At 45.4% G+C, this 20130-nt stretch overlaps 18 non-coding genes and 31 pseudogenes across 18 annotated transcripts; all 49 read right to left on the bottom strand.

The window, feature by feature from the left end:
• Positions 1-3721: 3721 nt before the first annotated feature.
• Positions 3722-3840, bottom strand: LOC136742886 (uncharacterized; annotated as a pseudogene).
• A 213-nt stretch (positions 3841-4053) lies between these two features.
• Positions 4054-4172, bottom strand: LOC136742893 (uncharacterized; annotated as a pseudogene).
• Positions 4173-4387: 215 nt separating this feature from the next.
• LOC136742773 (uncharacterized) lies at positions 4388-4506 on the bottom strand (annotated as a pseudogene).
• Positions 4507-4722: 216 nt separating this feature from the next.
• LOC136742885 (uncharacterized) lies at positions 4723-4841 on the bottom strand (annotated as a pseudogene).
• Positions 4842-5053: 212 nt separating this feature from the next.
• On the bottom strand, positions 5054-5172 carry LOC136742803 (uncharacterized; annotated as a pseudogene).
• A 210-nt stretch (positions 5173-5382) lies between these two features.
• LOC136742954 (5S ribosomal RNA) lies at positions 5383-5501 on the bottom strand. The gene has a single exon (XR_010815076.1). It is a non-coding gene; the product is annotated as a 5S ribosomal RNA (ribosomal RNA).
• Positions 5502-5719: 218 nt separating this feature from the next.
• LOC136742665 (5S ribosomal RNA) lies at positions 5720-5838 on the bottom strand. Its single transcript, XR_010815035.1, has one exon. It is a non-coding gene; the product is annotated as a 5S ribosomal RNA (ribosomal RNA).
• A 224-nt stretch (positions 5839-6062) lies between these two features.
• On the bottom strand, positions 6063-6181 carry LOC136742808 (uncharacterized; annotated as a pseudogene).
• Positions 6182-6396: 215 nt separating this feature from the next.
• Positions 6397-6515, bottom strand: LOC136742655 (5S ribosomal RNA). Its single transcript, XR_010815026.1, has one exon. It is a non-coding gene; the product is annotated as a 5S ribosomal RNA (ribosomal RNA).
• Positions 6516-6735: 220 nt separating this feature from the next.
• On the bottom strand, positions 6736-6854 carry LOC136742678 (uncharacterized; annotated as a pseudogene).
• A 214-nt stretch (positions 6855-7068) lies between these two features.
• On the bottom strand, positions 7069-7187 carry LOC136742802 (uncharacterized; annotated as a pseudogene).
• Positions 7188-7396: 209 nt separating this feature from the next.
• LOC136742950 (5S ribosomal RNA) lies at positions 7397-7515 on the bottom strand. The gene has a single exon (XR_010815072.1). It is a non-coding gene; the product is annotated as a 5S ribosomal RNA (ribosomal RNA).
• A 221-nt stretch (positions 7516-7736) lies between these two features.
• LOC136742643 (5S ribosomal RNA) lies at positions 7737-7855 on the bottom strand. Its single transcript, XR_010815014.1, has one exon. It is a non-coding gene; the product is annotated as a 5S ribosomal RNA (ribosomal RNA).
• A 224-nt stretch (positions 7856-8079) lies between these two features.
• LOC136742807 (uncharacterized) lies at positions 8080-8198 on the bottom strand (annotated as a pseudogene).
• Positions 8199-8408: 210 nt separating this feature from the next.
• On the bottom strand, positions 8409-8527 carry LOC136742620 (5S ribosomal RNA). Its single transcript, XR_010814991.1, has one exon. It is a non-coding gene; the product is annotated as a 5S ribosomal RNA (ribosomal RNA).
• A 220-nt stretch (positions 8528-8747) lies between these two features.
• Positions 8748-8866, bottom strand: LOC136742729 (uncharacterized; annotated as a pseudogene).
• A 214-nt stretch (positions 8867-9080) lies between these two features.
• Positions 9081-9199, bottom strand: LOC136742801 (uncharacterized; annotated as a pseudogene).
• Positions 9200-9423: 224 nt separating this feature from the next.
• LOC136742805 (uncharacterized) lies at positions 9424-9542 on the bottom strand (annotated as a pseudogene).
• A 210-nt stretch (positions 9543-9752) lies between these two features.
• LOC136742941 (5S ribosomal RNA) lies at positions 9753-9871 on the bottom strand. The gene has a single exon (XR_010815064.1). It is a non-coding gene; the product is annotated as a 5S ribosomal RNA (ribosomal RNA).
• Positions 9872-10091: 220 nt separating this feature from the next.
• Positions 10092-10210, bottom strand: LOC136742699 (uncharacterized; annotated as a pseudogene).
• Positions 10211-10430: 220 nt separating this feature from the next.
• On the bottom strand, positions 10431-10549 carry LOC136742936 (5S ribosomal RNA). The gene has a single exon (XR_010815063.1). It is a non-coding gene; the product is annotated as a 5S ribosomal RNA (ribosomal RNA).
• Positions 10550-10762: 213 nt separating this feature from the next.
• On the bottom strand, positions 10763-10881 carry LOC136742800 (uncharacterized; annotated as a pseudogene).
• A 209-nt stretch (positions 10882-11090) lies between these two features.
• Positions 11091-11209, bottom strand: LOC136742925 (5S ribosomal RNA). Its single transcript, XR_010815062.1, has one exon. It is a non-coding gene; the product is annotated as a 5S ribosomal RNA (ribosomal RNA).
• A 221-nt stretch (positions 11210-11430) lies between these two features.
• LOC136742642 (5S ribosomal RNA) lies at positions 11431-11549 on the bottom strand. The gene has a single exon (XR_010815013.1). It is a non-coding gene; the product is annotated as a 5S ribosomal RNA (ribosomal RNA).
• Positions 11550-11773: 224 nt separating this feature from the next.
• Positions 11774-11892, bottom strand: LOC136742868 (uncharacterized; annotated as a pseudogene).
• A 216-nt stretch (positions 11893-12108) lies between these two features.
• On the bottom strand, positions 12109-12227 carry LOC136742645 (5S ribosomal RNA). Its single transcript, XR_010815016.1, has one exon. It is a non-coding gene; the product is annotated as a 5S ribosomal RNA (ribosomal RNA).
• Positions 12228-12448: 221 nt separating this feature from the next.
• LOC136742640 (5S ribosomal RNA) lies at positions 12449-12567 on the bottom strand. Its single transcript, XR_010815011.1, has one exon. It is a non-coding gene; the product is annotated as a 5S ribosomal RNA (ribosomal RNA).
• Positions 12568-12776: 209 nt separating this feature from the next.
• Positions 12777-12895, bottom strand: LOC136742662 (5S ribosomal RNA). The gene has a single exon (XR_010815032.1). It is a non-coding gene; the product is annotated as a 5S ribosomal RNA (ribosomal RNA).
• Positions 12896-13106: 211 nt separating this feature from the next.
• Positions 13107-13225, bottom strand: LOC136742810 (uncharacterized; annotated as a pseudogene).
• A 224-nt stretch (positions 13226-13449) lies between these two features.
• On the bottom strand, positions 13450-13568 carry LOC136742812 (uncharacterized; annotated as a pseudogene).
• A 210-nt stretch (positions 13569-13778) lies between these two features.
• On the bottom strand, positions 13779-13897 carry LOC136742777 (uncharacterized; annotated as a pseudogene).
• Positions 13898-14106: 209 nt separating this feature from the next.
• Positions 14107-14225, bottom strand: LOC136742846 (uncharacterized; annotated as a pseudogene).
• A 210-nt stretch (positions 14226-14435) lies between these two features.
• LOC136742631 (5S ribosomal RNA) lies at positions 14436-14554 on the bottom strand. The gene has a single exon (XR_010815002.1). It is a non-coding gene; the product is annotated as a 5S ribosomal RNA (ribosomal RNA).
• Positions 14555-14764: 210 nt separating this feature from the next.
• On the bottom strand, positions 14765-14883 carry LOC136742822 (uncharacterized; annotated as a pseudogene).
• A 215-nt stretch (positions 14884-15098) lies between these two features.
• Positions 15099-15217, bottom strand: LOC136742823 (uncharacterized; annotated as a pseudogene).
• A 210-nt stretch (positions 15218-15427) lies between these two features.
• On the bottom strand, positions 15428-15546 carry LOC136742661 (5S ribosomal RNA). The gene has a single exon (XR_010815031.1). It is a non-coding gene; the product is annotated as a 5S ribosomal RNA (ribosomal RNA).
• Positions 15547-15757: 211 nt separating this feature from the next.
• LOC136742809 (uncharacterized) lies at positions 15758-15876 on the bottom strand (annotated as a pseudogene).
• Positions 15877-16100: 224 nt separating this feature from the next.
• On the bottom strand, positions 16101-16219 carry LOC136742811 (uncharacterized; annotated as a pseudogene).
• Positions 16220-16429: 210 nt separating this feature from the next.
• On the bottom strand, positions 16430-16548 carry LOC136742776 (uncharacterized; annotated as a pseudogene).
• Positions 16549-16768: 220 nt separating this feature from the next.
• Positions 16769-16887, bottom strand: LOC136742962 (5S ribosomal RNA). The gene has a single exon (XR_010815083.1). It is a non-coding gene; the product is annotated as a 5S ribosomal RNA (ribosomal RNA).
• A 225-nt stretch (positions 16888-17112) lies between these two features.
• LOC136742619 (5S ribosomal RNA) lies at positions 17113-17231 on the bottom strand. Its single transcript, XR_010814990.1, has one exon. It is a non-coding gene; the product is annotated as a 5S ribosomal RNA (ribosomal RNA).
• A 221-nt stretch (positions 17232-17452) lies between these two features.
• LOC136742933 (uncharacterized) lies at positions 17453-17571 on the bottom strand (annotated as a pseudogene).
• Positions 17572-17786: 215 nt separating this feature from the next.
• Positions 17787-17905, bottom strand: LOC136742691 (uncharacterized; annotated as a pseudogene).
• A 215-nt stretch (positions 17906-18120) lies between these two features.
• LOC136742914 (5S ribosomal RNA) lies at positions 18121-18239 on the bottom strand. Its single transcript, XR_010815061.1, has one exon. It is a non-coding gene; the product is annotated as a 5S ribosomal RNA (ribosomal RNA).
• A 221-nt stretch (positions 18240-18460) lies between these two features.
• Positions 18461-18579, bottom strand: LOC136742676 (uncharacterized; annotated as a pseudogene).
• A 216-nt stretch (positions 18580-18795) lies between these two features.
• Positions 18796-18914, bottom strand: LOC136742748 (uncharacterized; annotated as a pseudogene).
• Positions 18915-19133: 219 nt separating this feature from the next.
• LOC136742911 (uncharacterized) lies at positions 19134-19252 on the bottom strand (annotated as a pseudogene).
• Positions 19253-19463: 211 nt separating this feature from the next.
• Positions 19464-19582, bottom strand: LOC136742768 (uncharacterized; annotated as a pseudogene).
• Positions 19583-19797: 215 nt separating this feature from the next.
• Positions 19798-19916, bottom strand: LOC136742913 (uncharacterized; annotated as a pseudogene).
• Between the last annotated feature and the right edge of the window lie 214 nt (positions 19917-20130).

The raw sequence follows: 20130 nt of genomic DNA, 5'->3' as shown, positions 1-20130 counted from the left end.
GCTCAAACATTTGCTAATGCATTGGTTGCCTCACAGGCACTCTTTCCCTGGTTTGCCCATGTGGCGCATGGTGTTGGCCACACGGGCAAAGGGGGGATGTGTGCATCAGTCTTTTAAATTGGTTTGCCCCAGGTTTTATAGTAACAGCTTAGCAATATTGTAGAACTTGCCACATTTGTCAAGCTCATAATCCTGCAATATGCAAATAGATTGTGTTCAAAAGCTTAAATGTTGTGGATATGAATATATACTTGTAATAATATATAGGTGTTCTAAATGGGTTGAAGCCTATCCCGTAGGAAGGCTGAAGTAGTAAAAGTAGCAAAAATACAGTTAAGGGATGTTATATGTAGATTTCGCATTCCAGGGAAATTTCCAGTGATAGGAACACTCACTTCACTGGGACAATAGTGCAGGAACTATGCAAAGCCCTGCGAGGTAAACAACATTTTCACTGCCCCATCAGGCTCAGTCAGCTGGAGCAGTGGAGAAACAAAATGGGATATTAAAGAATAAGCTGTCTAATATATGCAAACAAACAGGACTCAAACGTCCAGATCCCCTTCCTATAGTCCTAATGACAATGAAATCGTCAGCAAATTGAGAAAAACAGGTCTTTCTCCGTGTGAGATTATTATGGGATGACTTATGAGACTCTCCATCACTCCTCCATTGTCTGTAAGGGAAATGGACATCCACTTGATGGATGATGCTATGTTGTCTCTTTGTATGGGACTAACACGTGCTTTCGAAGCTGTCCATTCACAGATGAAAGCCGCCCAGACTGAACCATCCCAGCAGGTTTACCACCCCTTCCAGCAAGATGACTGTGTATATCAAAGCACACAAGAGAAAGTCCTCCCAACAGCCCAGGTGGACAGGGCCCTACCAGGTGCTCCTGACCACCCACACAGCTGTGAAGTGCCTAGGAACGACGACATGGATCCACTCCTCACACTGCAAACTTGCCAATCGAGGCGATCAGCACAACCCTGGTGGAGAACAGAGGGATAAAGGAATTGTTCTTCCACATCAGATTTGACATTACTGTATGTATGCAGGCCCTTGTAATTGCTTTTCCAATACTGCCAACTGGTTATTGATGATTGATTTCACATTGTGGTACGAGTATCGAGTGAAATGCGTGCTATCCACCTCAACAACACAGCGATAACATGGAGCCGGCAGGTGATCCAGGTCACAATAGAGGTCAAGCAGTGGGAGGAGGAAGACGTGGTGGTCAAAGGTGTAGCGTAAGGTACACTTATAAAATTCAATTAAAGAAGTGAATTTATAGTATCACCTTATCACGAATCCTGGAATCTTGTAGAACTCATTTTCTGTAATAATTGGATGCAGACACCAATTCCAAAGATATAAATTGTCAAATTTATTCAAAAACAAAGACTAAATGTAGCACTACACTAATTATACAAAAGGGAAAAACTAATTAAAATTCAACTCTAGATCAACAAATCAAAGACAAATCACTTCCGTGACCAAATCAAAGACCATGGGATCGCATATGATAACACACAAATCATTAAACAAAAAAGGTTATAAACACATTGACTACAATACCGGTTAGTAAGACGAAGGTGAGTCTCTCATTAGTATTGTTAGTCAGACATTCAATAACTACGCAGGTTAGTATTTATGTCAGGTAACTTCTCGTTATATATATATCAGTCTCATTAACGTTTAGGTGGAGAGAAAGATCCTATCATTACTTGTTACCACAATTTCCCTTAACTGATTATTATTCAATGATTAAGGATAGGCAGGGCCACCTATAATCTGGTGTCTATTAACTTGTGTCAATTTCAGACTAAACAGTTAAACAGGAATGAGAAGATATTTCTCGGCGTTGTCAGATTTTATTTCTAAAATTATCAACAAAACAGTTGAATGCAACACACATTTATATTTAAGAAAACTAAATGATATTACACATTCTAGAGTTATGAATCACAGATTAACATTTCTAATTGATTTCTCAAATGTCATGAATCATGAACTCCAAACTGTTAAACTTATGTGAACTTCATCGCAGAGAGGCCTCTCTGGCTTCGGGCTCAGATAACAGCACACGGCACGAGGTCCGTGTGGTTTGGAACAAAGGCAGTCCGGTTCGGCTTTGTCCAAGAACTTCCACTCAGTCGATGCACCTGGAAGTTGGGGTTTCGCGAATGTAGAGTCTTTTCCAAACAGATTTTCCACTGGTTTGAAGGCTCCAAGGTAGTGCACAAAATCTTCTTTGTAAGCAGGGTTCCACCGTAGTTACTTGAAGACAAAGTCTTTGAGGAAAGCAGGGCCCTGTTTATTCCAAGGGTCAAGTTTCTTAAGACTCAAATAGCTATTTAAGTGACTGACACTTTCGTATTCAGTCGACTTAGTCAATTGTCCAGCTGTAAAACTCCACTGATCAGGTGGGTCTGTGAAGTTATTTATTTAATAAAGTCCTTTAAAATAATTCTTCGCTCAATCTCCTTCTCCCAGTTTAACTCTTCTGTTGCCGGCAAAGACTTGGTTGGTTTCTGATTCCGGTTCTGGCAACAGAGCTACAGGTTGAGCTGTGGCAGCGAGATTCTGGTTCAGGTGAGAGAGAGAGAGAGAGAAAGACTGTCCGCTGTTCCTTATAGTCTGTCAGATCAGTAGGTGATTGGTCCCTGAGTTCTTGAGATTGGATTTCGGTTTCAGCCCCAAGTGTCCTATTGGAGGGAGGCTTTATTTATGACTGATGTCAATCCATGCCATCTTTTGGAAATGCCGGTTGGCCTGGGTTCGTAGCTCTATGTCGGGATTTCGGCTCTCATCCACTTCAAAGAGTTTTTATCACCTACAGGCCCCTTTCTCCAGACATCTCATAGCAGAATTCCAAACTATTTGGCCTCTTCTCGGTGCCATCCTCCCCAAAACTGTCACTTTGATGCAAACCAGTTCCAAGCTGATGAGCTAAGGAAATCTGATAACTTTGGGGGGGGAGAGGTCTTCTTTAGATCAGTGCTTCAGCTCAGAGCCCAAATGCTCTTATCAAAATACACCCAACATAACGCTACATATGTATGTATGTATGTATATATGTGTAGAAGGAAAATTAGAAATTATTTTCTTACACCTGTTTTTCTCTCTTGTATACTTAAGAAAGATACGGTCAAGCTAGAAGGTCAGCCCAGAAGATAGTTTGATTTCTGTTTGTTATTTACGATGAGAACCTTGGAGACATTGTCAAACGGTATGACCTACGTGCCTGTTCCCTAAAACCATGTGTTGACCTATGAACTCTGTTCTATAATGATATATGTTCTGCTTAGTTAGCCTTTAAGATAACATTGTAATGACTTTCTAGCATGTATAGATGTATATATGTATGTATATATATATATATATATATATGTATGTATGTATGTCCAATTGCTTTGACAATACAAATGAATTGAATTGAGAGGAAGAGAGAGAGAGAGAGAGAGAGAGAGAAAGAGAGAGAGAGAGACAGACAGACAGACAGACAGACAGCTCAGCGATGACATCACGAGCCTCTCTCAGCTGACTGCTATGACATCACAGAGCACGTACATTCCGATGCTTGTCGTCTGTCAACCACTCAGTCACTGCTAGCCAGACTGTCCCTAAGACAAAGTGTACAATACTTCAATTATATCTCCTCCAGACTGAAAGAGAGTATTACGAGCTACGATGAAGTTACCCAAGAGACGTATAAAGCTTGCAGCACCTGGTATTTCCAGGAGGTCACCCATCCAAGTACTGACCAGGACCTGCCCCGTTCAGCTTACGCGATCTGACGAGATCGAGCGCGTTCAGGACGGTGTGGACACAAGCCGAGAGGCCTGGCTGCATGATGTCTCTTAATGGTTGGCGGGTATTGACGGAACTTCCAGCAAAAAAAAAAAAAAAGAAAAACGGAGGGAAAAATATCAGTGCAGCAAAGGATGTTGAAAGTAGCCAGGTACGTGTACAATACTTCAATTATATCTCCTCCAGACAGAAAGAGAGTATTAAGAGCTACGATATAGTTACCCAGGAGACGTAAAAAGCTTGCAGCACCAGGTTTTTCTAGGAGGTCTCACATTCAAGTACTGACCAGGTCCTGCCCCGTTTAGCTTCCGAGATCTGATGAGATCGGGCGCGTTCAGGTCTGTGTGTCCGCAAGCCGAGATGCCTGGTTGCATGATGTCTCTTAAAGGCTGGCGGATATTGATGGAACTTCCAGAAAAAAGAAAAAATAAAAATAAAAATGGCGGGAAAAATATCAGTGCAGCAAAGGGTGTTGAAAGTAGCCGGGTACGTGTACAATTCTTCAATTATATCTCCTCCAGACAGAAATAGAGTATTAAAAGCAACGATGAAGTTACCCAGGAGACGAAAAAGCTTGCAGCACCTGGTATTTCCAGGAGGTCACCCATCCAAGTACTGACGAGGCCCTGCACCGTTTAGCTTCCGAGATCTGATGAGATCGACCGCGTTCAGGACGGTGTGGCCGCAAGCCAAGCAGCCTGGCTGCATGATGTCTCTTAAAGGCTGGAGGGTATTGACGGAACTTCCGGCAAAAAAAAAAAGAAAAAAGAAAAATGGAGGAAAAAATATCAGTGCAGCAAAGGGTGTTGAAAGTAGCCGGGTATGTGTACAATTCTTCAATTATATCTCCTCCAGACTGAAAGAGAGTATTACGAGCTACGATGAAGTTACCCAAGAGACGTATAAAGCTTGCAGCACCTGGTATTTCCAGGAGGTCACCCATCCAAGTACTGACCAGGACCTGCCCCGTTCAGCTTACGCGATCTGACGAGATCGAGCGCGTTCAGGACGGTGTGGACACAAGCCGAGAGGCCTGGTTGCATGATGTCTCTTAATGGTTGGCGGGTATTGACGGAACTTCCAGCAAAAAAAAAAAAAAAGAAAAACGGAGGGAAAAATATCAGTGCAGCAAAGGATGTTGAAAGTAGCCAGGTACGTGTACAATACTTCAATTATATCTCCTCCAGACAGATAGAGAGTATTAAGAGCTACGATAAAGTTACCCAGGAGACGTAAAAGCTAGCAGCACCAGGTACTTCCAGGAGGTCTCACATTCATGTACTGACCAGGTCCTGCCCCGTTTAGCTTCCGAGATCTGACGAGATCGGGCGCGTTCAGGATGGTGTGGCCGCAAGCCGAGATGCCTGGCTGCATGATGTCTCTTAAAGGCTGGCGGGTATTGACGGAACTGCCAGCAAAAAAAAAAAAGAAAAATAGAGGGAAATATACCAGTGCAGCAAAGGGTGTTGAAAGTAGCCGGGTACGTGTACAATTCTTCAATTATATCTCCTGGAGACAGAAAGAGAGTATTAAGAGCTACGATGAAGTTACCCAGGAGACGTAAAAAGCTTGCAGCACCTGGTATTTCTAGGAGGTCTCCCATCCAAGTACTGACCAGGCCCTGCCCCGTTTAGCTTCCGAGATCTGACGAGATCGGGCGCATTCAGGACGGTGTGGCCACAAGCCGAAAGGCCTGGCTGCATGATGTCTCTTAAAGGTTGGCGGGTATTGACGGAACTTCCAGCAAAAAAAAAAAAAAAAAAATAGAAAAATGGAGGGAAAAATATCAGTGCAGGAAAGGGTGTTGAAAGTAGCCGGGTACGTGTACAATTCTTCAATTATATCTCCTGGAGACAGAAAGAGAGTATTAAGAGCTACGATGAAGTTACCCAGGAGACGTAAAAGCTTGCAGCACCTGGTATTTCTAGGAGGTCTACCATCCAAGTACTGACCAGGCCCTGCCCCGTTTAGCTTCCGAGATCTGACGAGATCGGGCGCATTCAAGACGGTGTGGCCACAAGCCGAAAGGCCTGGCTGCATGATGTCTCTTAAAGGTTGGCGGGTATTGACGGGACTTCCATCAAAAAATAAAAATAAAAAAAGAAAAAAGAAAAATGGATGGAAAAATATCAGTGCAGCAAAGGGTGTTGACAGTAGCTGGATACGTGTACAATACTTCAAGTATATCTCCTCCAGACAGAGAGAGAGTATTAAGAGCTACGATAAAGTTACCCAGGAGACGTAAAAGCTTGCAGCACTAGGTATTTCCAGGAGGTCTCACATTCATGTACTGACCAGGTCCTGCCCCGTTTAGCTTCCGAGATCTGACGAGATCGGGCGCGTTCAGGATGGTGTGGCCGCAAGCCGAGATGCCTGGCTGCATGATGTCTCTTAAAGGCTGGCGGGTATTGACGGAACTTCCAGCAAAAAAAAAAAAAAAAAAGAAAAATGGAGGGAAAAATATCAGTGCAGCAAAGGGTGTTGAAAGTAGCCGGGTACGTGTACAATTCTTCAATTATATCTCCTCCAGACAGAAAGAGAGAATTAAGAGCTACGATAAAGTTACCCAGAAGACGTAAAAGCTTGCAGCACCAGGTATTTCTAGGAGGTCTCCCATCCAAGTACTGACCAGGCCCTGCCCCGTTTAGCTTCCGAGATCTGACGAGATTGGGCGCATTCAGGACGGTGTGGCCGCAAGCCGAGAGGCCTGGCTGAATGATGTCTCTTAAAGGTTGGCGGGTATTGACGGAACTTCCAGCAAAAAAAAAAAAAAAAAAAAAAAGAAAAATGGATGGAAAAATATCAGTGCAGCAAAGGGTGTTGACAGTAGCTGGGTACGTGTACAATTCTTCAATTAAATCTCCTGCAGACAGAAAGAGAGAATTAAGAGCTACGATAAAGTTACCCAGGACACGTAAAAGCTTGCAGCACCAAGTATTTCCAGGAGGTCTCCCATCCAAGTACTGACCAGGTCCTGCCCCGTTTAGCTTCCGAGATCTTACGCGATCGGGCGCGTTCAGGACGGTGTGGCCGCAAGCCAAAAGGCCTGGCTGCATGATGTCTCTTAAAGGTTGGCGGGTATTGACGGAACTTCCAGCAAAAAAAAAAAAAAAAAGAAAAATGGATGGAAAAATATCAGTGCAGCAAAGGGTGTTGACAGTAGCTGGGTACGTGTACAATACTTCAATTATATCTCCTCCAGACAGATAGAGAGTATTAAGAGCTACGATAAAGTTACCCAGGAGACGTAAAAGCTAGCAGCACCAGGTACTTCCAGGAGGTCTCACATTCATGTACTGACCAGGTCCTGCCCCGTTTAGCTTCCGAGATCTGACGAGATCGGGCGCGTTCAGGATGGTGTGGCCGCAAGCCGAGATGCCTGGCTGCATGATGTCTCTTAAAGGCTGGCGGGTATTGACGGAACTGCCAGCAAAAAAAAAAAGAAAAATAGAGGGAAATATACCAGTGCAGCAAAGGGTGTTGAAAGTAGCCGGGTACGTGTACAATTCTTCAATTATATCTCCTGGAGACAGAAAGAGAGTATTAAGAGCTACGATGAAGTTACCCAGGAGACGTAAAAAGCTTGCAGCACCTGGTATTTCTAGGAGGTCTCCCATCCAAGTACTGACCAGGCCCTGCCCCGTTTAGCTTCCGAGATCTGACGAGATCGGGCGCATTCAGGACGGTGTGGCCACAAGCCGAAAGGCCTGGCTGCATGATGTCTCTTAAAGGTTGGCGGGTATTGACAGAACTTCCAGCAAAAAAAAAAAAAAAAAAAAATAGAAAAATGGAGGGAAAAATATCAGTGCAGGAAAGGGTGTTGAAAGTAGCCGGGTACGTGTACAATTCTTCAATTATATCTCCTGGAGACAGAAAGAGAGTATTAAGAGCTACGATGAAGTTACCCAGGAGACGTAAAAAGCTTGCAGCACCTGGTATTTCTAGGAGGTCTACCATCCAAGTACTGACCAGGCCCTGCCCCGTTTAGCTTCCGAGATCTGACGAGATCGGGCGCATTCAGGACGGTGTGGCCACAAGCCGAAAGGCCTGGCTGCATGATGTCTCTTAAAGGATGGCGGGTATTGACGGAACTTCCAGCAAAAAATAAAAATAAAAAAATAAAAAAGAAAAATGGATGGAAAAATATCAGTGCAGCAAAGGGTGTTGACAGTAGCTGGATACGTGTACAATACTTCAATTATATCTCCTCCAGACAGAGAGAGAGTATTAAGAGCTACGATAAAGTTACCCAGGAGACGTAAAAGCTTGCAGCACTAGGTATTTCCAGGAGGTCTCACATTCATGTACTGACCAGGTCCTGCCCCGTTTAGCTTCCGAGATCTGACGAGATCGGGCGCGTTCAGGATGGTGTGGCCGCAAGCCGAGATGCCTGGCTGCATGATGTCTCTTAAAGGCTGGCGGGTATTGACGGAACTGCCAGCAAAAAAAAAAAAGAAAAATAGAGGGAAATATACCAGTGCAGCAAAGGGTGTTGAAAGTAGCCGGGTACGTGTACAATTCTTCAATTATATCTCCTGGAGACAGAAAGAGAGTATTAAGAGCTACGATGAAGTTACCCAGGAGACGTAAAAAGCTTGCAGCACCTGGTATTTCTAGGAGGTCTCCCATCCAATTACTGACCAGGCCCTGCCCCGTTTAGCTTCCGAGATCTGACGAGATCGGGCGCATTCAGGACGGTGTGGCCACAAGCCGAAAGGCCTGGCTGCATGATGTCTCTTAAAGGTTGGCGGGTATTGACGGAACTTCCAGCAAAAAAAAAAAAAAAAAAAATAGAAAAATGGAGGGAAAAATATCAGTGCAGGAAAGGGTGTTGAAAGTAGCCGGGTACGTGTACAATTCTTCAATTATATCTCCTGGAGACAGAAAGAGAGTATTAAGAGCTACGATGAAGTTACCCAGGAGACGTAAAAGGCTTGCAGCACCTGGTATTTCTAGGAGGTCTCCCATCCAAGTACTGACCAGGCCCTGCCCCGTTTACCTTCCAAAATCTGACGAGATCGGGCGCATTCAGGACGGTGTGGCCACAAGCCGAAAGGCCTGGCTGCATGATGTCTCTTAAAGGTTGGCGGGTATTGACGGAACTTCCAGCAAAAAAAAAAAAAAAAAGAAAAATGGATGGAAAAATATCAGTGCAGCAAAGGGTGTTGACAGTAGCTGGGTACGTGTACAATACTTCAATTATATCTCCTCCAGACAGATAGAGAGTATTAAGAGCTACGATAAAGTTACCCAGGAGACGTAAAAGCTAGCAGCACCAGGTACTTCCAGGAGGTCTCACATTCATGTACTGACCAGGTCCTGCCCCGTTTAGCTTCCGAGATCTGACGAGATCGGGCGCGTTCAGGATGGTGTGGCCGCAAGCCGAGATGCCTGGCTGCATGATGTCTCTTAAAGGATGGCGGGTATTGACGGAACTTCCAGCAAAAAATAAAAATAAAAAAATAAAAAAGAAAAATGGATGGAAAAATATCAGTGCAGCAAAGGGTGTTGACAGTAGCTGGATACGTGTACAATACTTCAATTATATCTCCTCCAGACAGAGAGAGAGTATTAAGAGCTACGATAAAGTTACCCAGGAGACGTAAAAGCTTGCAGCACTAGGTATTTCCAGGAGGTCTCACATTCATGTACTGACCAGGTCCTGCCCCGTTTAGCTTCCGAGATCTGACGAGATCGGGCGCGTTCAGGATGGTGTGGCCGCAAGCCGAGATGCCTGGCTGCATGATGTCTCTTAAAGGCTGGCGGGTATTGACGGAACTGCCAGCAAAAAAAAAAAAGAAAAATAGAGGGAAATATACCAGTGCAGCAAAGGGTGTTGAAAGTAGCCGGGTACGTGTACAATTCTTCAATTATATCTCCTGGAGACAGAAAGAGAGTATTAAGAGCTACGATGAAGTTACCCAGGAGACGTAAAAAGCTTGCAGCACCTGGTATTTCTAGGAGGTCTCCCATCCAAGTACTGACCAGGCCCTGCCCCGTTTAGCTTCCGAGATCTGACGAGATCGGGCGCATTCAGGACGGTGTGGCCACAAGCCGAAAGGCCTGGCTGCATGATGTCTCTTAAAGGTTGGCGGGTATTGACGGAACTTCCAGCAAAAAAAAAAAAAAAAAAAATAGAAAAATGGAGGGAAAAATATCAGTGCAGGAAAGGGTGTTGAAAGTAGCCGGGTACGTGTACAATTCTTCAATTATATCTCCTGGAGACAGAAAGAGAGTATTAAGAGCTACGATGAAGTTACCCAGGAGACGTAAAAGGCTTGCAGCACCTGGTATTTCTAGGAGGTCTCCCATCCAAGTACTGACCAGGCCCTGCCCCGTTTAGCTTCCGAAATCTGACGAGATTGGGCGCATTCAGGACGGTGTGGCCGCAAGCCGAGAGACCTGGCTGAATGATGACTCTTAAAGGTTGGCGGGTATTGACGGAATTTCCAGCAAAAAAAAAAAAAAAAAAAATAGAAAAATGGAGGGAAAAATATCTGTGCAGGAAAGGGTGTTGAAAGTAGCTGGGTACGTGTACAATTCTTCAATTATATCTCCTGCAGACAGAAAGAGAGTATTAAGAGCTACGATGAAGTTACCCAGGAGACGTAAACAGCTTGCAGCACCTGGTATTTCTAGGAGGTCTCCCATCCAAGTACTGACCAGGCCCTGCCCCGTTTAGCTTCCGAGATCTGACGAGATCGGGCGCATTCAGGACGGTGTGGCCACAAGCCGAAAGGCCTGGCTGCATGATGTCTCTTAAAGGTTGGCGGGTATTGACGGAACTTCCAGCAAAAAAAAAAAAAAAAGAAAAATGGATGGAAAAATATCAGTGCAGCAAAGGGTGTTGACAGTAGCTGGGTACGTGTACAATACTTCAATTATATCTCCTCCAGACAGATAGAGAGTATTAAGAGCTACGATAAAGTTACCCAGGAGACGTAAAAGCTAGCAGCACCAGGTACTTCCAGGAGGTCTCACATTCATGTACTGACCAGGTCCTGCCCCGTTTAGCTTCCGAGATCTGACGAGATCGGGCGCGTTCAGGATGGTGTGGCCGCAAGCCGAGATGCCTGGCTGCATGATGTCTCTTAAAGGCTGGCGGATATTGATGGAACTGCCAGCAAAAAAAAAAAGAAAAATAGAGGGAAATATACCAGTGCAGCAAAGGGTGTTGAAAGTAGCCGGGTACGTGTACAATTCTTCAATTATATCTCCTGGAGACAGAAAGAGAGTATTAAGAGCTACGATGAAGTTACCCAGGAGACGTAAAAAGCTTGCAGCACCTGGTATTTCTAGGAGGTCTCCCATCCAAGTACTGACCAGGCCCTGCCCCGTTTAGCTTCCGAGATCTGACGAGATCGGGCGCATTCAGGACGGTGTGGCCACAAGCCGAAAGGCCTGGCTGCATGATGTCTCTTAAAGGTTGGCGGGTATTGACGGAACTTCCAGCAAAAAAAATAAAAAAAAAAAATAGAAAAATGGAGGGAAAAATATCAGTGCAGGAAAGGGTGTTGAAAGTAGCCGGGTACATGTACAATTCTTCAATTATATCTCCTGGAGACAGAAAGAGAGTATTAAGAGCTACGATGAAGTTACCCAGGAGACGTAAAAAGCTTGCAGCACCTGGTATTTCTAGGAGGTCTACCATCCAAGTACTGACCAGGCCCTGCCCCGTTTAGCTTCCGAGATCTGACGAGATCGGGCGCATTCAGGACGGTGTGGCCACAAGCCGAAAGGCCTGGCTGCATGATGTCTCTTAAAGGATGGCGGGTATTGACGGAACTTCCAGCAAAAAATAAAAATAAAAAAATAAAAAAGAAAAATGGATGGAAAAATATCAGTGCAGCAAAGGGTGTTGACAGTAGCTGGATACGTGTACAATACTTCAATTATATCTCCTCCAGACAGAGAGAGAGTATTAAGAGCTACGATAAAGTTACCCAGGAGACGTAAAAGCTTGCAGCACCTGGTATTTCCAGGAGGTCTCACATTCATGTACTGACCAGGCCCTGCCCCGTTTAGCTTCCGAAATCTGATATGATCGGGCGCATTCAGGACGGTGTGACTACAAGCCAAGAGGCCTGGCTGCATGATGTCTCTTAAAGGCTGGCGGATATTGACGGAACTTCCAGCAAAAAAATAAAATAAAAAGAAAAATGGAGGGAAAAATATCAGTGCAGCAAAGGGTGTTGAAAGTAGCCTAGTACGTGTACAATTCTTCAATTATATCTCCTGGAGACAGAAAGAGAGTATTAAGAGCTACGATGAAGTTACCCAGGAGACGTAAAAGGCTTGCAGCACCTGGTATTTCTAGGAGGTCTCCCATCCAAGTACTGACCAGGCCCTGCCCCGTTTAGCTTCCGAGATCTGACGAGATTGGGCGCATTCAGGACGGTGTGGCCGCAAGCCGAGAGGCCTGGCTGAATGATGTCTCTTAAAGGTTGGCGGGTATTGACGGAACTTCCAGCAAAAAAAAAAAAAAAAAAAAAAAAGAAAAATGGATGGAAAAATATCAGTGCAGCAAAGGGTGTTGACAGTAGCTGGGTACGTGTACAATTCTTCAATTAAATCTCCTGCAGACAGAAAGAGAGAATTAAGAGCTACGATAAAGTTACCCAGGACACGTAAAAGCTTGCAGCACCAGGTATTTCCAGGAGGTCTCCCATCCAAGTACTGACCAGGTCCTGCCCCGTTTAGCTTCCGAGATCTTACGCGATCGGGCGCGTTCAGGACGGTGTGGCCGCAAGCCGAGAGGCCTGGCTGCATGATGTCCCTTAAAGGTTGGCGGGTATTGACGGAACTTCCAGCAAAAAAAAAAAAGAAAAATAGAGGAAATATACCAGTGCAGCAAAGGGTGTTGAAAGTAGCCGGGTACGTGTACAATTCTTCAATTATATCTCCTGGAGACAGAAAGAGAGTATTAAGAGCTACGATGAAGTCACCCAGGAGACGTAAAAAGCTTGCAGCACCTGGTATTTCTAGGAGGTCTCCCATCCAAGTACTGACCAGGCCCTGCCCCGTTTAGCTTCCGAGATCTGACGAGATCGGGCGCATTCAGGACGGTGTGTCCACAAGCCGAAAGGCCTGGCTGCATGATGTCTCTTAAAGGTTGGCGGGTATTGACGGAACTTCCAGCAAAAAAAAAAAAAAGAAAAATGGATGGAAAAATATCAGTGCAGCAAAGGGTGTTGACAGTAGCTGGGTACGTGTACAATTCTTCAATTAAATCTCCTGCAGACAGAAAGAGAGAATTAAGAGCTACGATAAAGTTACCCAGGACACGTAAAAGCTTACAGCACCTGGTATTTAAAGGAGGTCTACCGTCCAAGTACTGACCAGGTCCTGCCCCGTTTAGCTTCCGAGATCTGACGAGATCGGGCGCATTCAGGACGGTGTGGCCACAAGCCGAAAGGCCTGGCTGCATGATGTCTCTTAAAGGTTGGCGGGTATTGACGGAACTTCCAGCAAAAAAGAAAAAGAAAAAAAGAAAAAAGAAAAATGGATGGAAAAATATCAGTGCAGCAAAGGGTGTTGACAGTAGCTGGATACGTGTACAATACTTCAATTATATCTCCTCCAGACAGAGAGAGAGTATTAAGAGATACGATAAAGTTACCCAGGACACGTAAAAGCTTGCAGCACTAGGTATTTCCAGGAGGTCTCACATTCATGTACTGACCAGGTCCTGCCCCGTTTAGCTTCCGAGATCTGACGAGATCGGGAGCGTTCAGGATGGTGTGGCCGCAAGCCGAGATGCCTGGCTGCATGATGTCTCTTAAAGGCTGGCGGGTATTGACGGAACTTCCAGCAAAAAAAAAAAAGAAAAATAGAGGGAAATATACCAGTGCAGCAAAGGGTGTTGAAAGTAGCCGGGTACGTGTACAATTCTTCAATTATATCTCCTGGAGACAGAAAGAGAGTATTAAGAGCTACGATGAAGTTACCCAGGAGACGTAAAAAGCTTGCAGCACCTGGTATTTCTAGGAGGTCTCCCATCCAAGTACTGACCAGACCCTGCCCCGTTCAGCTTCCGAGATCTTACGCGATCGGGCGCATTCAGGACGGTGTGGCCACAAGCCGAAAGGCCTGGCTGCATGATGTCTCTTAAAGGTTGGCGGGTATTGACGGAACTTCCAGCAAAAAAAAAAAAGAAAAATGGATGGAAAAATATCAGTGCAGCAAAGGGTGTTGACAGTAGCTGGGTACGTGTACAATACTTCAATTATATCTCCTCCAGACAGATAGAGAGTATTAAGAGCTACGATAAAGTTACCCAGGAGAGGTAAAAGCTAGCAGCACCAGGTACTTCCAGGAGGTCTCACATTCATGTACTGACCAGGTCCTGCCCCGTTTAGCTTCCGAGATCTGACGAGATCGGGCACGTTCAGGATGGTGTGGCCGCAAGCCGAGATGCCTGGCTGCATGATGTCTCTTAAAGGCTGGCGGGTATTGACGGAACTGCCAGCAAAAAAAATAAAGAAAAATAGAGGGAAATATTCCAGTGCAGCAAAGGGTGTTGAAAGTAGCCGGGTACGTGTACAATTCTTCAATTATATCTCCTGGAGACAGAAAGAGAGTATTAAGAGCTACGATGAAGTTACCCAGGAGACGTAAAAAGCTTGCAGCACCTGGTATTTCTAGGAGGTCTCCCATCCAAGTACTGACCAGGCCCTGCCCCGTTTAGCTTCCGAGATCTGACAAGATCGGGCGCGTTCAGGATGGTGTGGCCGCAAGCCGAGATGCCTGGCTGCATGATGTCTCTTAAAGGCTGGCGGGTATTGACGGAACTGCCAGCAAAAAAAAAAAAGAAAAATAAAGGGAAATATACCAGTGCAGCAAAGGGTGTTGAAAGTAGCCGGGTACGTGTACAATTCTTCAATTATATCTCCTGGAGACAGAAAGAGAGTATTAAGAGCTACGATGAAGTTACACAGGAGACGTAAAAAGCTTGCAGCACCTGGTATTTCCAGGAGGTCACACATCCATGTACTGACCAGGCCCTGCCCCGTTTAGCTTCCGAAATCTGATATGATCGGGCGCATTCAGGACGGTGTGACTACAAGCCAAGAAGCCTGGCTGCATGATGTCTCTTAAAGGCTGGCGGATATTGACGGAACTTCCAGCAAAAAAATAAAATAAAAAGAAAAATGGAGGGAAAAATATCAGTGCAGCAAAGGGTGTTGAAAGTAGCCTAGTAGGTGTACAATTCTTCAATTAAATCTCCTCCAGACAGAGAGAGAGTATTAAGAGCTACGATAAAGTTACCCAGGAGACGTAAAAGCTTGCAGCACTAGGTATTTCCAGGAGGTCTCACATTCATGTACTGACCAGGTCCTGCCCCGTTTAGCTTCCGAGATCTGACGAGATCGGGCGCGTTCAGGATGGTGTGACCGCAAGCCGAGATGCCTGGCTGCATGATGTCTCTTAAAGGCTGGCGGGTATTGACGGAACTTCCAGCAAAAAAAAAAAAGAAAAATAGAGGGAAATATACCAGTGCAGCAAAGGGTGTTGAAAGTAGCCGGGTACGTGTACAATTCTTCAATTATATCTCCTGGAGACAGAAAGAGAGTATTAAGAGCTACGATGAAGTCACCCAGGAGACGTAAAAAGCTTGCAGCACCTGGTATTTCTAGGAGGTCTCCCATCCAAGTACTGACCAGGCCCTGCCCCGTTTAGCTTCCGAGATCTGACGAGATCGGGCGCATTCAGGACGGTGTGTCCACAAGCCGAAAGGCCTGGCTGCATGATGTCTCTTAAAGGTTGGCGGGTATTGACGGAACTTCCAGCAAAAAAAAAAAAAAGAAAAATGGATGGAAAAATATCAGTGCAGCAAAGGGTGTTGACAGTAGCTGGGTACGTGTACAATTCTTCAATTAAATCTCCTGCAGACAGAAAGAGAGAATTAAGAGCTACGATAAAGTTACCCAGGACACGTAAAAGCTTACAGCACCTGGTATTTAAAGGAGGTCTACCGTCCAAGTACTGACCAGGTCCTGCCCCGTTTAGCTTCCGAGATCTGACGAGATCGGGCGCATTCAGGACGGTGTGGCCACAAGCCGAAAGGCCTGGCTGCATGATGTCTCTTAAAGGTTGGCGGGTATTGACGGAACTTCCAGCAAAAAAGAAAAAGAAAAAAAGAAAAAAGAAAAATGGATGGAAAAATATCAGTGCAGCAAAGGGTGTTGACAGTAGCTGGATACGTGTACAATACTTCAATTATATCTCCTCCAGACAGAGAGAGAGTATTAAGAGATACGATAAAGTTACCCAGGACACGTAAAAGCTTGCAGCACTAGGTATTTCCAGGAGGTCTCACATTCATGTACTGACCAGGTCCTGCCCCGTTTAGCTTCCGAGATCTGACGAGATCGGGAGCGTTCAGGATGGTGTGGCCGCAAGCCGAGATGCCTGGCTGCATGATGTCTCTTAAAGGCTGGCGGGTATTGACGGAACTTCCAGCAAAAAAAAAAAAGAAAAATAGAGGGAAATATACCAGTGCAGCAAAGGGTGTTGAAAGTAGCCGGGTACGTGTACAATTCTTCAATTATATCTCCTGGAGACAGAAAGAGAGTATTAAGAGCTACGATGAAGTTACCCAGGAGACGTAAAAAGCTTGCAGCACCTGGTATTTCTAGGAGGTCTCCCATCCAAGTACTGACCAGACCCTGCCCCGTTCAGCTTCCGAGATCTTACGCGATCGGGCGCATTCAGGACGGTGTGGCCACAAGCCGAAAGGCCTGGCTGCATGATGTCTCTTAAAGGTTGGCGGGTATTGACGGAACTTCCAGCAAAAAAAAAAAAAAAAAAAATAGAAAAATGGAGGGAAAAATATCAGTGCAGGAAAGGGTGTTGAAAGTAGCCGGGTACGTGTACAATTCTTCAATTATATCTCCTGGAGACAGAAAGAGAGTATTAAGAGCTACGATGAAGTTACCCAGGAGACGTAAAAAGCTTGCAGCACCTGGTATTTCTAGGAGGTCTCCCATCCAAGTACTGACCAGGCCCTGCCCCGTTTAGCTTCCGAGATCTGACGAGATCGGGCGCGTTCAGGACGGTGTGGCCACAAGCCGAAAGGCCTGGCTGCATGATGTCTCTTAAAGGTTGGCGGGTATTGACGGAACTTCCAGCAAAAAATAAAAATAAAAAAATAAAAAAGAAAAATGGATGGAAAAATATCAGTGCAGCAAAGGGTGTTGACAGTAGCTGGATACGTGTACAATACTTCAATTATATCACCACCAGACAGAGAGAGAGTATTAAGAGCTATGATGAAGTTACCCAGGAGACGTAAAAAGCTTGCAGCACCTGGTATTTCCAGGAGGTCACCCATCCAAGTACTGACCAGGCCCTGCCCCGCTTAGCTTCCGAGATCTGATGAGATCGGGCGTGTTCAGGACGGTGTGGCCGCAAGCCAAGAGGCCTGGCTGCATGATGTCTCTTAAAGGCTGGCGGGTATTGACGGAACTTCCAGCAAAAAATAAAAAATAAATAAATAGTAAAATGGAGGGAAAAATATCAGTGCAGGACAGGGTGTTGAAAGTAGCCGGGTACATGTACAATTCTTCAATTATATCTCCTCCAGACTGAATGAGAGTATTAAGAGCTACGCTGAAGTTACCCAGGAGATGTAAAAAGCTTTCAGCACCTGGTATTTCCAGGAGGTCAACCATCCAATTACTGACCAGGCCCTGCCCAGTTTTTCTTCCGAGATCTGACGAGATCTTGCGTCTTCAGGACGGTGTGGCCTCAAGCCAAGAGGCCTGGCTGCATGATGTCTCTTAAAGGCTGGAGGGTATTGATGGAACTTCCAGCAAGAAACAAAAGAAAAAAGAAAAATGGAGGGAAAAATATCAGTGCAGCAAAGCGTGTTGAAGGTAGCCGGGTACGTGTACAATTCTTCAATTATATCTCCTCCAGACAGATAGAGAGTATTAAGAGCTACGATAAAGTTACCCAGGAGACGTAAAAGCTTGCAGCACCAGGTATTTCCAGGAGGTCTCACATTCAAGTACTGACCAGGTCCTGCCCCGTTTAGCTTCCGAGATCTGACGAGATCGGGCGCGTTCAGGACGGTGTGGCCGCAAGCCGAGATGTCTGGCTGCATGATGTCTCTTAAAGGCTGGCGTGTATTGACGGAATTTCCAGCAAAAAAAAAAAAAAAAAAGAAAAATGGATGGAAAAATATCAGTGCAGGAAAGGGTGTTGAAAGTAGCCGGGTACGTGTACAATTCTTCAAATATATCTCCTCCAGACAGAGAGAGAGTATTGAGAGCTACGATAAAGTTACCCAGGAGACGTAAAAGCTTGCAGCACCTGGTATTTCTAGGAGGTCTCCCATCCAAGTACTGACCAGGCCCTGCCCCGTTTAGCTTCCGAGATCTGACGAGATCGGGCGCATTCAGGACGGTGTGGCCACAAGCCGAAAGGCCTGGCTGCATGATGTCTCTTAAAGGTTGGCGGGTATTGACAGAACTTCCAGCAAAAAAAAAAAAAAAAAAAAAAAAGAAAAATGGATGGAAAAATATCAGTGCAGCAAAGGGTGTTGACAGTAGCTGGGTACGTGTACAATTCTTCAATTATATCTCCTCCAGACAGAAAGAAAGAACTAAGAGCTACGATAAAGTTACCCAGGAGACGTAAAATCTTGCAGCACCAGGTATTTCCAGGAGGTCTCCCATCCAAGTACTGACCAGGTCCTGCCCCGTTTAGCTTCCGAGATCTTACGAGATCGGGCGCATTCAGGACGGTGTGGCCACAAGCCGAAAGGCCTGGCTGCATGATGTCTCTTAAAGGTTGGCGGGTATTGACGGAACTTCCAGCAAAAAAAAAAAAAAAAAAAGAAAAATGGATGGAAAAATATCAGTGCAGCAAATGGTGTTGACAGTAGCTGGGTACGTGTACAATACTTCAATTATATCTCCTCCAGACAGATAGAGAGTATTAAGAGCTACGATAAAGTTACCCAGGAGACGTAAAAGCTTGCAGCACCAGGTATTTCCAGGAGGTCTCACATTCATGTACTGACCAGGTCCTGCCCCGTTTAGCTTCCGAGATCTGACGAGATCGGGCGCGTTCAGGATGGTGTGGCCGCAAGCCGAGATGCCTGGCTGCATGATGTCTCTTAAAGGCTGGCGGGTATTGACGGAATTTCCAGCAAAAAAAAAAAAAAAAAAATAGAAAAATGGAGGGAAAAATATCAGTGCAGGAAAGGGTGTTGAAAGTAGCCGGGTACGTGTACAATTCTTCAATTATGTCTTCTCCAGACAGAAAGAGAGTATTAAGAGCTACGATGAAGTTCCCCAGGAGACGTAAAAAGCTGGCAGCACCTGGTATTTCCAGGAGATCTCCCATCGAAGTACTGACCAGGCCCTGCCCCGTTTAGTTTCCGAGATCTGACGAGATCGGGCGCGTTCAGGACTTTGTGTCCGCAAGCCGAGAGGCCTGGCTGCATGATGTCTCTTAAAGGTTGGCGGGTATTGACGGAACTTCCAGCAAAAAAAAAAAAAAGAAAAATGGATGGAAAAATATCAGTGCAGCAAAGGGTGTTGAAAGTAGCCGGGTACATGTACAATTCTTCAATTATATCTCCTGCAGACTGAAAGAGAGTATTAAGAGCTACGATGAAGTTACCCAGGAGACGAAAAAGCTAGCAGCACCTGGTATTTCCAGGAGGTCTCCCATCAAAGTACTGACCAGGCCCTGCCCCGTTTAGCTTCCGAGATCTGACGAGATCGGACGCGTTCAGGCCGGTGTGGCCTCAAGCCAAGAGGCCTGGCTGCATGATGTCTCTTAAAGGCTGGAGGTTATTGACGGAACTTCCAGCAAAATAAAAAAGAAAAAAGAAAAATGGAGGGAAAAATATCAGTGCAGCAAAGGGTGTTGAAAGTAGCCGGGTATGTGTACAATTCTTCAATTATATCTCCTCCAGACAGAAAGAGAGTATTTAGAGCTACGATAAAGTTACCCAGGAGACGAAATAACTTGCAGCACCTGATATCTCCAGGAGGTCACCCATCCAAGTACTGACGAACCCTTGCCCCGTTTAGCTTCCGAGATCTGATGAGATTGGGCGCGTTCAGGACGGTGTGGCCGCAAGCCAAGAGGCCTGGCTGCATGATGTCTCTTAAAGGCTGACGGGTATTGACGGAACTTCCAGCAAAAAAAAAATGGATAAAGAAAAATGGAGGGAAAAATATCAGTGCAGCAATGGGTGTTGAAAGTAGCCGGGTACGTGTACAATACTTCAATTATATCTCCTCCAGACAGAAAGAGAGTATTAAGAGCTACGATGAACTCACCTAAAGGATTATT

The sequence above is a fragment of the Amia ocellicauda genome, unplaced genomic scaffold, assembly GCF_036373705.1.
Source record: "Amia ocellicauda isolate fAmiCal2 unplaced genomic scaffold, fAmiCal2.hap1 HAP1_SCAFFOLD_75, whole genome shotgun sequence".
NCBI classification, from domain to species: Eukaryota; Metazoa; Chordata; class Actinopteri; order Amiiformes; family Amiidae; genus Amia; species Amia ocellicauda.
The sequence above is the reverse complement of the archived record's forward strand: the minus strand, read 5'-3'. Positions and strand labels throughout refer to the sequence as shown.